Here is a 13,770-nt window from a genome sequence, read left to right as displayed (position 1 = left end):
GGGTCTTCATGGTTGCTAGAAAACAAGAAAAACTAAACAACTCGGGTACAAGTGTGTGAGAAAGAAAACAATAAAACACTTAGAATTAAACAACCAAAGTGAATCCGAATATATAGAGAATTCGGTGCACAAATGAGGCAAGTTTGAAAATGGGTAACCAAAAATGGGTAACTGAATTTAATGTGATAAATGCCAAAAATATCTCCTTTTAAAAAAAAAAAAAAATTCTTTCACGCCTCAAAATTTGAAACTTGTACACGATTTTGAATATAATGAGAAAAACAAATAAATTGCACTTATTTGTTTTGTTTCAAAATTGATTTGTCTTTAGTACTCGGTCAAAAAATATATTTTAATTTTTTTATTTATTTTTTAAAAAAATTTCCGAAAAGATAAATTATCATACAATATGTGTCCATGTAAATGTAAGTCCTGTGCAAGAGAAACAAGATAACCAATTTTTTTTTTCACAAATTAGAATAATGAATTATAATTAGACTACTAAGTGATAATGATAACAATAATTTGAAAAAGAATATACCAATCACAAAAAATATTTTAATCAATTCATTATGTGTATGAGTCTTACAACATTCTTACACAGTCTAGTCAACAAGCATATGTGTGTGCATGTGTAATCAATTTGGCGTTTCTTTTTGGCCTTTTAAAGCTAGGGTCATTGCCCATGTTTGGAAATTGTAGCCTTTTTTTTTCAAATTGTAACCATAATGGAGGCTATAACTCTTATACTGATGGTAGCCTTTTACACTGGTAGAGTATCCTCCAATATAATTGCTAATTACCTGGTACCAACTTACTCAGTGTTGGCTTTCACACATCAGTATAGGTAGCTCTTTTCCAGAATAGAGTCTAAAAAAGAAACTGGATTAAGGAATGCTCATACTAAAAAGGACATAATGATTTGATCAAATATAAATTGGATGGTCTATAATTTTTTAAAAATGGTTTTTATTCCTCATAAAGTATAAGAATTATAATGTTCATTTTCCAAAAATTGAAAAAAATATTGTCATCAAATTTCTTCCAATCAGGACAATAGTTTTACATCACATATGCGAATTTCAAATAAAACAAACCCCAAGTATTTCCTAAAGGAATCAAATCTGACCTTGTCTAAAGCTTTAGTAAAAATATCTACAATTTGTTTGTTAGTCTCAACATATTCTAAAATAAGAGTTTTGTTTTCAACAAGTTCCCTAATAAAATGATGACGGATGTCATTATGTTTGGTGTGAGAGTGCTGAACATGATTTTTATAGCACTTGTATTATCATAATAAATGGTTAAAGTTTTAAGATCAAACCCATAGTCAGCCAACATTTGTTTCATCCACAAAAGTTGAGTACAACAGCTTCCAACAGCTATGTACTCAGCCTCGGCTGTTGACAAAGAGATGGAGTTTTGTTTTTTACTATGCTAGGAAACCAAATTATTTCCTGAGTAAAAACAACCACCACTTGTACTTTTGTGATCATCACTGTTTCTTGCCCAATCTGCATCACTATAACACACAAGGTTAGAGTTTGTTTCTTTGGAGTACCAAATGCCTAAATCAAGAGTATTATTGATACAATGAATAATTCTTTTTACAGCAGTCACATGAGACTCCATGGGGTTCCCTTGGAAGCGAGCACACACTCCAACACTGTAATTGATGTCTGAGCGACTAGCACTTAAGTATATGAGACTCTCAATCATACTCTTGTAAAGAGTTGAATCAACTTTCTTCCCATTCTCATCTTTAGATAGTTTGACAGTGGTTCCTATGGGAGTTCTAGCAGGTTTAGATGCATCGAGCCCAAATCTCTTCACCAAATTTCTGGCATACTTGCTTTGTGAAATGAAAATTCCCGTGTCTTACTGCTTAACTTGGAGTCCTAAAAAAATTGAGCTCTCCCACCATGCTCATCTCAAACTCTTCCTGCATTTGTTTCACAAATTCCTGTACTAGAGAGTCATTAGTAGAACCAAATACTATATCATCAACATATATTTGAGCTATCATAATATTAGTATCAATATTTTTGATAAAAAGTGTTTTGTCTACTCCTCCTCTCTTGTACCCCTTTGAGACCAAAAAATGAGTTAGTCTCTCATACCAAGCCCGTGGGGCTTGTTTTAATCCATACAAATCTTTATGTAGTTTAAAATCATGATTAGGACAGTGAGGGTTCTCAAACCCTTTGGGTTTCTCCACATAAGCTTCATCATTCAAGAATCCATTTAAAAATGCGGATTTGGCATCCATTTGGAACACATGAAATAGCTAGCAATAATATTATGGATTCAAATCTTGTAACAGGGGCAAATGTCTCATCAAAATCAATTCCTTTAACTTGAGTGTACCCCTGTGCAACTAGCCTAACTTTATTTCTTATTATGGTGCCAAATTCATCAGTTTTATTTTTAAATATCCACTTTGTACCTACAACATTAGTATGGTTCGGTCTAGGGACAAGGATCCATACCTCATTCCTTGTGAATTGATTTAACTCTTCTTGCATAACATTTATCCATGATTCATCATTTAAGGCTTCCTTCACGTTTTTTGGTTCCAATGTAGAAGTAAAAAAAAAACAAATTGAACCAAGTTTACAAACCTCTTTCGAGTGACCATACTCTCTTCAAGATTTCCCAAAATGAGATAAGAAGAGCGATTCTTTTTTACTCTGGTCAAGGGTTCTTTTTAAACAGAGTCAGAAGAATTAACTGGATTTTCCTTCTCTATTCATTCAGTTGATGTCGAGACATAATCAATGTCTGATACATCATGAGTTAGTGTTGTTGCCTCTGAACGTTTTTCTCTCAGATCTGGTATCCCTTTATGTTGCTAAACATCAATGAACATGCCAATTTCCTCATCATGGGAGTACTCAGAAAAATCTTTTAGATCATCAACACCACATTAGCAGATTCCATAACAGTTTGGGGTCTCATGTTATAAACACGATAGGTCCTACTATTAGTGGAATAACCAAGAAAAACTCCCAAATCGATTTTTGCATCAAATTTGCCCAGAATCTCATGACCTCTAAGAATATAACAATGACACCCAAATGCCAGAAAATAATTGACATTGGGTTTTCTACCTTTCCAAATCTCATACGGAGTTTTATTTGAACCTAGACGAAGAAAAACACGATTAATTGTGTAGCAAGCAGTGTTAATTGCTTCAGCCAACAATTTCTTTGTGAGTTTTTTGCTATTCAGCATAACTCTGCCATTTCCTGCAAGGTACAATTTTTTTGTACCACTACCCCATTTTGTTTTGGAGTTTTGGGGGCAGAAAATTCATGCAAAATTCAAAAAATTTACAATATTCATCATAAACAAAATTTTCAAACTCCTTACCACTTCGTATTCTTACAATTTTTCCACATGTATATGATTTTTCTCCTAAGAAATCTAACCATGTAAATATAGAAAAATCATCCACACATAAAAAAAAAATGTATCTCTTTCCATTAATACTCTCAACCTGTATAGGACCCATGACATCCATATGTTTGGAAAACTTATATATGATCTTTATTTATTTTCATGAAAATTTAATATTAAACAAGTTAATATGAGACAACCTAGAACATGTTTCTAAAATTGAATTCAAAGAGAAATAATGATAAGAATACTTGCATTTTACGTAGCGGAATGAATGAGTCATTCCTTCAGTTTCTCTAACCCTTGTATCCTTTCTGTCGTAGAGTATTACAATGAAACTGAATTGATCTTCAATTTTCTTCACAGCCTTCCAAAGTATCCTTGGAATCACCTAGACTAGAGTGGGAAATTCTCAACACATGAGATAGATACACAGAGAAGAATAGAAAAGAACAATAAGGCTTAGAAAATGACGTATGTTTAGAGAGAATCTAAAACCTATTCGAAACTTGTGTTTCAACTTGTGTTTTTGACTTATGTTTTCAACTCTCTCTTAGCATTCCTTTTATAGACTTATTTATACCATTTATTTAATTAAAAAATCAATAAAATAATAGTCAATTAACATCCCTAGGTCGAAACTATCATGGGCTTCAGGCCCGTAAAATTTCCTATTTTATTATAAGCCCATTGGACTTAAAATCAAGGCCTGTATTATTTTTTATTAATTTAGTTAATTATATAATTATTTAAATCCTTTATCAAATTAATTATTTATAATTTGAACCTTGATTTAAACTTATTTATTAATTTAGATACCAATATATCTTAATTAATAAATCTGCCCTAATTTCTCTTTTCTTCTCTAAATTGTATAACTTGGTAAAACTATCCAAAATTGACATGGTCAACTTTGATAATTCTAATTGATAATTAAATCAATTAATTGAGACTATCTAGTTGATTTCATGGTATTTTTGGATGAAGGTAGAGATTTGCCTCTTAAGCCTGCTAGTCTTATGGGGCAGGAAATATTTGGCAAAGAATGCTTTTGTCATTTTGTCCCATGTTCTGATAGATCTAGGCCTTAAGGAATACAACCAGCTTTTTGCTTTGTCTTTAAGCGAGAAAGGAAATAATTTCAATATCACAATGTTGGTGACATCAGCTCGGTTGTTGAATGTAGCCACCACCTCTTCGAATTCCCGTATATGCACGTACGGACTCTCATTTTCCAACCCATGGAAGGTTGGTAAGAGGTTAATCATGCCGTGTTTGAAATCGAAATTCGGCATATTGTTGGGATACATTATGCATGAAGGTGTGGTTGTACGCGTAGGATGTAAATAATCCTATAGCGTTCTTGGTTGGACATCATCTTGATGAGCCATCGTGGGTGGTTCAGGAAGTCTCAGTGAATCGGGAGTGTTTGAACGAATGGAAGAAAACGACGAACTAGGAGAGTTTTCTAAAGTTTCTACTTGTTGTCTCACAAATCTCCCTAGTGCGTCTCTGTTTCGTGGCATAAATATTTTTTTTATTTTGTAAGTATTATAAGCGCAAGTGTGTAATAATGTAATAAGTATACACCAAAATGTTCCCAGGCCAATTGGAAAGGCTGCCAAGGTACTACTCTAGGCCCAAGAGCTTTTCTAGAACTCCCCGAGGTTCTTAGAAAAGATTGGAGGGTAACGCTAACACATACCTTATTTAAGAACCAATTTTTCTAAGACAGAATAAGTTTGGTTTTTACTAATTTCCAAAATTACACAAATGTTCTCAATACTTTGTTTGATTTTTTTTTTAAAATTTTATGATTTAAAATTTTATGTTTTTTTTGGAAAAAAACCTAAATCTAGAAAATAAAATTCTAAACCTAAAAATAAAATTAAAAAAAATGAATAAATAAAAATAAAAATTAATAAGGAAAAATAAAATAAAAGAAAGATTAAAAATTATACTACTTTTTTTTAAATAGAAAGAAAAAAAATTAATTTACTATGCAAACCTTTAATTGTAGAATTACCTCCCAGGCAACGGCGCAAGAAATTGATATTGCCCAATAAATTTCTAAGCGGTAGCAGTAGTAATCGGGCTATGTCGTATCCACAGAGAGGTAAAATACAAGTATAAAGGAAGATTAGTAAATAAGAAATAATAAATGATGTAACTTTGAAAAAGAATATAAACATTAAATAAACAAAATTTAGGAATTAGAATCAGAAAGAAAATATGGAAGGCATAAGTTTCATTCATGCAAACATATCTATATTTTAATAAAATTGATTCATTATACTCAACTATAATTCTACACCATTAATTATAGTTGGAAAATATATATAATAAAGCTCACCTTAAAATATGTTCTTTAATTAAATTATACTAACTTCTAATTTTAAAAACCTATCATATTATATACTTTAGAGCGACAAAATACCAATGGCAGAATGCAGTAAAAGGCATATAATATAACAAATATCCTAAATTAAATTAAAAACCTAAATTACATAAGAAGAGCATGACTAGACTTATGTAAAAGATAATAATAAATTTAGAATAAAAATTAGAAGAAAATAAATTTAATTGTAACAAATATATAGAAATGAAGAACAAAATAAAGAATCAATATATTAAAAATATAATGTCAAACATGAACTCCACTCTAGCCTTTCCACAAGAGAATTTAGCCTAAAATAGGCATTGTTTTCACTCAAATTAATGTAAAATAAATGAAAGAAAATGAAGAAACTAAGTGTTTTTCTCTCCAACAATACTCTCTATACTTCCTTCTACAATACCCTAATTTACACTGGCTTTGGTTCTCTATTTATAGAGAAAATAGGACCCAAAACGTGTACAAAATAGTGGGGGAAATGGCTACAAAATCGGATGGAGTGGAGCAAATGGTGTTGGGTCGTGGGGGACAAAGGCTGACGCAGGGGATAGGCGGCAGCTTCAGATTGGATGGCGCGGCTGGAGGTGGTTAGGTCGTGGCAGGCGTGGTCGGCCACGTGGGGGGCAGTGCGTCAGACGGCGTCAGGCTGTCAGGCTCGGCTCGGCTGGCTGGCGGCTCGGCTGGCATGGCTTGGCTGGCCGAATGGCGGGTTGCCAAGTGGCAGCATGGGGGAGCAGCCATTGCTTGGGTTTGGGCTCCATTTTGGGCCATTTCATCTTCAAAAATGCAATTTTCTTCATGATTTCTTCAATTTTAATTCTTTCTTTCTCCTTTCTTTTTCTTTGTGTCAAAAATATATTTTATTTCCTGAAAATTAAACACAAATTAAATTAAAATTAATATTTTCAAATGACAATAAATCCATGAAAATATTAATTAAAACTTAATTAATTTTACACTTTAAGATTAATAAAATGATATTTTTTAGCACTAATCACAACTCCCAACCAGCTTATTGCTAGTCTCTAGCAATTCAAGCGAAATGATAAATGTCAACATGATATATTTCTGGTCAAAAATTATAAAAATAACTTAAGTTTTAACACAAAATGTTAGTAACAAGTCAACAAGAGTTATCAAAATTACTTCGAATAAATCTAGAGTTGTGAGTGTGTGCACCAAACTTGAACCTTCTTACCGCAAACCATAGCACATAAAGCCTTCGAAATTATGCCAAGTAAAAGTCTCAACTCCATTAACCTCCCATGTAATTGAAAGTATTTAAAGTTTAAGGGTTTCACTCATGGAGTTGGAAAAGAAGTAAGCACTCATCAAATGGGTATATATTTAGGACAAACTCTTAAATAATTATTGAAACGAAGATAGGAAATAAACTATTTGGACAACCACCATAAAGAGTACCACAAACCAGTTTTTCGGGATTTTAAGTTAAATAGACAATCTTTACATTTATTCTAAGAGCCATAAAATAAAACATGAAATTAATAAACACACATTTTTTTTGGACACAAGAGACAACATAATTGAAAATGATAGAGATATTGCTCTTGTGTCTTTCTCATCTTTTTTTTTTCTATATATATATATAATTTTTTTCTTCTTTTTTTTTCTTTTTCATGAACAACATAATAAAAGGCTCTCTAATAAGATATGTCTATAGAAAATATTATCCCTAAAACATCATCCATTCATACCACAATACCTTGTCCAAATAATTATAACCATTTCTAAGAATCAATAAAAATTAAAAAGTTGTTTTCTCAAGTCTCACTTCTCACACAAAAGAATGAATTACTTAAACATGGAAAATTTCTAAGTTAATATGTGCTAACAACCATCTTACCACAATGTTTGGCATGTGCATTAGGTAACTCTAGAGAAACTCTTAGTAATATAGATAACAAAAATTGACTTAAAAGTAACATTTTGTAAGAATAAATAAGTAATTTTGTAAAAAATTTGACCGTGAAAATATTAATATGACAAAAATCAACATGAACGTGCATGAATATGCTCACCACCCCCAACCAAAATCTGATAGTGTCCTCAATGTCTCAAAAGATAAAAAAAATGTAAAAGAGTAGGGAAAGAGAACACCTGGATAATGAGCGTCGAGTGGTAGAGCGAATATTGATTCTCTAAAACATGAAAAACTGAAAACACAAAATTATAACTAAAATAAAATGACAAAAGGGAAATAAACAGAAAACAAACCTATGTACAAACAATTTGGAAAACTACTCAGACTTGGTAAACCGGTTCCACGAGGGTGACTCCTTCAGGCTGGGTCACCCTCTCTATGTAGTGTTTCAGTCGCTGGCCATTTACTTTGAATTCTCTCCCATCAGTTGGGTCTATGACCTCAACAGCACCGTTGGGAAAGACAGATTTCACAACATATGGACCAGTCCACCTTGATCTCAGCTTGCCAGGGTGGATATGCAGACGAGAGTCATACAGATGCACTCGTTGGTTTGGCTCAAATTCTTTTCTTAGGATCTACCTGTCATGAGCCACTTTCATTTTAGCCTTGTAGATCCTAGAGTTGTCATAAGCATCGTTTCTTAATTCTTCAATTTCTGACAACTGAAGCTTACGATTGAGTCCTGCCGCCTTGAGATCAAAATTTAGGCTTTTAACTGCCCAATAAGCTTTGTGTTCATGCTCAACAGGAAGGTGGCAGGCTTTACCATAGACTAGCCTATAAGGAGACATACCGAGCTGAGTTTTGTTAGCAGTGCGGTATGCCCAGAGAGCATCGAGAAGTCGTGAGGACCAATCTTTGCGGTCGGGATTAACCGTCTTTTCTAAGATTTGCTTAATTTCTCTGTTGGCTAACTCAGCTTGGCCATTTGTCTGTGGGTGATAAGACAATGCAACCTTATGAATTACACCATATTTTTGCATTAAGGTCTCAAAAGAATAGTTGCAAAAATGGGTGCCTTGATCACTTATGATAGCCCGAGGTGTGCCAAACCTAGATAACACATTTTCCTTTAAGAATTTCACAACAGTTGTGTTATCATTATTTTGACAAGGCACAGCTTCCACCCATTTTGAGACATAGTCTATGGCGAGGAGAATGTAAAGGTAGCCAGAAGAAGGTGGAAATGGTCCCATAAAGTCTATCCCCCAACAATCGAATATTTCTATTACAAGAATTGGGTTTAATGGCATCATATGTCGTCGGGACAGGGCACCCAATTTCTGACACCTTTCACATGATCGACATAAATTGTTAGTGTCTTTGAACAAAGTGGGCCAATAAAGACCACACTGTAAGATTTTTGCAGTAGTCTTTTTCATAGAAAAATGACCACCACAAGCTTCATTATGACAAAAGTTCAGAACACTAAAAATTTTATCATCTGGAATGCAACGTCTCATAATTTGGTCGGGGCAATACTTGAAAAGATATGGGTCGTCCCAATAAAAGTTATGAACCTCGACCAAAAATTTACGTTTATCTTGTGCACTCCATGAAGTTGGAAGTTCGCCAGTCACTAAGTAATTAACAATATGAGTGTACCATGGCAACTTAGTGACTGCGAAGAGATGTTCATCAGGGAAGTCATCTTGAATGGCTGGGCCATCAGCAGAATCAGAAAATTCAAGACGAGATAAGTGGTCCGCTACCACGTTTTCAACTCCTTTCTTGTCTTTTATGGTCAGATCAAATTCCTGTAACAGAAGGATCCACCTAATTAAACGTGCCTTAGCATCCTTTTTGGAAAGGAGGTATTTTAAGGTGGAATGGTACGTAAAGACTGTGATGGGTGAACCAATCAGGTAGGAACGAAACTTGTCAAGTGCGAATACTACAGCAAGTAACTCTTTTTCAGTGGTAGAATAGTTCATTTGAGCACTGTTAAGAGTTCTACTTGCGTAATAAACAACGAAGGGCTTCCCTTCCCTTCTTTGACCTAAGACAGCCCCTATAGCATAATTGCTAGCATCACACATGATTTCGAACGGTAAGTTCCAATCTGGTGGCTAAATGATAGGGGCAGAAGTGAGTTTTGCAACGAGCGTTCGGAAAGATTCTTCACACTCAGGTGTCCAACTGAACACAACATATTTTGCTAGGAGGTTTGACAAAGGGTGAGCAATTGTCGAAAATTTTTGTATGAACCTCCTATAGAATCCTGCATGCCCAAGATAAGATCGAATGTCTTTAACATTCTTGGGGGTGGGCAGCTTTGATATGAGTTCAATCTTTGATTGATCAACCTCAATTCCTCATTCCGACACGACATGCCTCAAGACTATGCATGATGGCACCATGAAATGACACTTTTCCCAGTTGAGTACCAAGCCTTTCTCTTTGCAACGTTTAAGCATAGACTCTAAATTGAGAAGGCTTGATTCAAAGGAATCTCCAAAGACTGTCAAATCATCCATGAATACTTCCATACATTTCTCGATCATATCACTAAATATGCTCATCATACATCGCTGGAAAGTGGCTGGAGCATTGCACAGGCCAAATGGCATGCACCGAAAGGCAAAAGTACCAAAAGGACAAGTGAATGTGGTCTTCTCCTGATCTTCTAAGGCAATCTCGATTTGGTAATACCCTGAATAACCATCAAGAAAACTATAGAAAGGATGACCTGCCACACGTTCCAATATTTGATCGATGAATGGAAGTGGAAAATGGTCTTTGCGGGTGGCTGCATTTAATTTTCTATAATCAATGCACATGCGCCACCCAGTTGTGACCTTGGTAGGAACAAGTTCCCCTTTTTCATTTTGTACCACTGTTACCCCAGATTTCTTGGGAACAACCTGAGTTGGGCTGACCAATTTACTGTCAGCAATAGGATAGATTATGCCAGAATCAAGAAGTTTCAAGACTTCAGTCTTAACTACTTCCTTCATTGTTGGGTTCAATCTTCTTTGAGGCTCACGACGTGGTATAGCCCCGTCTTCCAATTGAATGTGATGGGAGCAAATTAATGGACTAATACCTTTGATGTCAGCTATCGTCCATCCTAATGCATCTCTTTGTTTTTGCAACACATTGATGAGTTGGCGTTCTTGTGTGGCATCGATCTTGGAGGATATTATGACAGGAAAAGTGTTGTCAGCTCCTAGGAAAACATGCTTAAGACCCTCGGGAAGTTGTGCCAACTTTGGTTGAGGAGCTTGTTCAATAGATGGTTTTGGTGTTTCTCGATCTTGAGGGAGTTCCTCAAAGATTGGATTCCAAAACATGGTTCTTTTAGCTTTGTGAGTTTTTGACGATTTCAGGGTTGATTGCAGACTCATCAGGCTCAGAACTTTCTGAAATTTGGAAGAGGTGATTAAAATGACTAGACGTGTATTTCGATTCGACCTCTTCCGAAATAAGTGTATTGATCAGATAGGATTGGAAACACTCATCGTTGCCAGGTGGTTGTTTTCCGATGTGGAAAACATTCACTTCTAGAGTCATGTTCCCGAAAGAGATTTTCATGAGACCATTCCTACAGTTAATGAGTGCATTAGCTGTTGTGAGGAAAGGTCTACCAAGAATGATGGGAATTTTGGACTCTATACTCACTTCAGATTGAGTGTCCAAGATGAGAAAATCAACAGGGTAATAGAATTTTTCAATTTGAATTAGAACGTCTTCTACTATTCCCCGAGGTTTCTTAACTGATCGATCGGCCAATTATAGCACCATAGATGTGGGCTTGAGTTCTCCTAGACCTAATTGCAAGTATATTGAATATGGCATGAGATTTACACTTGCTCCTAAGTCTAGAAGTGCTTGACCAAATTCCTGTTCCCCTATTTGGCATGAGATGGTGGGACAACCAGGATCTTTGTACTTAGGCGGTGTTTTGCAGTCAATTACCACGCTAGCTTGTTCTGCCAAGAATGAAGTTTTCTTTACATGATGCTTTCTTTTAACGGTGCACAAATCCTTGATTACCTTGGCATAAGCCGGCACTTGTTTGATCACATGCAACAATGGGAAGTTGATCTTCACTTGTGTTAAAAGGTCTAGGATTTCACCATGATTTTCCAGTACCTTTCCAGTGGATTTCAAAGTTTGAGGAAAGGGTGCCTTTACTGGAATGCTTATTGGCACATCATCATCTGGAGTGGGCATTGACGTACTCGTTGTCTTAGTTAACAGTGAAACCGTACTTTGACCACTTCGAGTAGTGATGGCATTAACCTCTTTGAAATTTGTATTTGCAGAGGAGGAGGTTTGTGCCATGTGTTGCCCTTTTTGATGGATTAGAGGTTGAGCAGGAAGTCTCCCATGCTCTTGAATCGCCAAAGTAGTGTTTAGCTTTGTCATTTGGATTTTCATGTCCTTCATTTCCTCTACCATTTGTGTGAAACAAGATTTGAGCTCTTGAGTTGAGGCTATCTGAGTTTGCGCAAGCATTTGCAAAGTATTCTCAAGAGAATTACTTGACTGCATGTTATTTTGAGGAGCAATGTATGATTTTGGTGGTTGTTGCTGCTCAGGCCTCCATTGGCTTCCAGATGCTTGGTTCGAATCCTTCCAGCTGAAATTTGGATGGTTGCGCCAACCAGGATTGTAAGTGTTTTAGAAAGGGTTATAAGGCTTCTTGTAATCCCCTAAAGCATTGCAGTGTTCCTCATTTCCTCCTCTTAGCTCACCAAGAGTTAGGCACTCTTGCGGTTGATGTTCCGTCCCTCCACAGATGAAGCATGGATCTCGTGTCTCTACCTTTGCAGCCATGTGGATTCCTCTACCTTCTTGAGATTTGAAAGACTCGAATGGTTGTCTCAATGATTCAATTTGGCTTTTGACGTTGTCATCTTCCCTTAATTGGCAGATTCCAGTTGATCGTGGCTTGTCCATAGGACTCGGTCCATTCCATGTGTAGGACTTTTCAGCAAGATCGTCGAGGTACTCAAAAGCTTCATCGGGATCTTTTTGAAGGAATTCTCCATTGCACATCATTTGTATGAATTGTCTTTGTCCGGTTGTGAGACCGTCATAGAAATAGCTGATCAGACGCCAACTTTCATATCCATGATGTGGGCATTGATTTATCAAATCTCTAAACCTCTCTCAGACCTGATGGAAAGTTTCATGGTATTTTTGGATGAAGGTAGAGATTTGCCTCTTAAGCCTGCTAGTCTTATGGGGCAGGAAATATTTGGCAAAGAATGCTTTTGTCATTTTGTCCCATGTTCTGATAGATCTAGGCCTTAAGGAATACAACCAGCTTTTTGCTTTGTCTTTAAGCGAGAAAGGAAATAATTTCAATATCACAATGTTGGTGACATCAGCTCGGTTGTTGAATGTAGCCACCACCTCTTCGAATTCCCGTATATGCACGTACGGACTCTCATTTTCCAACCCATGGAAGGTTGGTAAGAGGTTAATCATGCCGTGTTTGAAATCGAAATTCGGCATATTGTTGGGATACATTATGCATGAAGGTGTGGTTGTACGCGTAGGATGTAAATAATCCTATAGCGTTCTTGGTTGGACATCATCTTGATGAGCCATCGTGGGTGGTTCAGGAAGTCTCAGTGAATCGGGAGTGTTTGAACGAATGGAAGAAAACGACGAACTAGGAGAGTTTTCTAAAGTTTCTACTTGTTGTCTCACAAATCTCCCTAGTGCGTCTCTGTTTCGTGGCATAAATATTTTTTTTATTTTGTAAGTATTATAAGCGCAAGTGTGTAATAATGTAATAAGTATACACCAAAATGTTCCCAGGCCAATTGGAAAGGCTGCCAAGGTACTACTCTAGGCCCAAGAGCTTTTCTAGAACTCCCCGAGGTTCTTAGAAAAGATTGGAGGGTAACGCTAACACATACCTTATTTAAGAACCAATTTTTCTAAGACAGAATAAGTTTGGTTTTTACTAATTTCCAAAATTACACAAATGTTCTCAATACTTTGTTTGATTTTTTTTTTAAAATTTTATGATTTAAAATTTTATGTTTTTTTTGGAAAAAAACCTAAATCTAGA

General features: G+C 35.5%; 1 non-coding gene across 1 annotated transcript; it reads left to right on the top strand.

The window, feature by feature from the left end:
* Nucleotides 1-12,813: 12,813 nt before the first annotated feature.
* LOC133827986 (small nucleolar RNA R71) lies at nucleotides 12,814-12,920 on the top strand. The gene has a single exon (XR_009890632.1). It is a non-coding gene; the product is annotated as a small nucleolar RNA R71 (small nucleolar RNA).
* Nucleotides 12,921-13,770: the final 850 nt, after the last annotated feature.

This window comes from Humulus lupulus, chromosome 3, assembly GCF_963169125.1.
Source record: "Humulus lupulus chromosome 3, drHumLupu1.1, whole genome shotgun sequence".
Lineage (NCBI taxonomy): Eukaryota > Viridiplantae > Streptophyta > Magnoliopsida > Rosales > Cannabaceae > Humulus > Humulus lupulus.
This window is presented reverse-complemented; position numbering and strand designations above follow the sequence as displayed.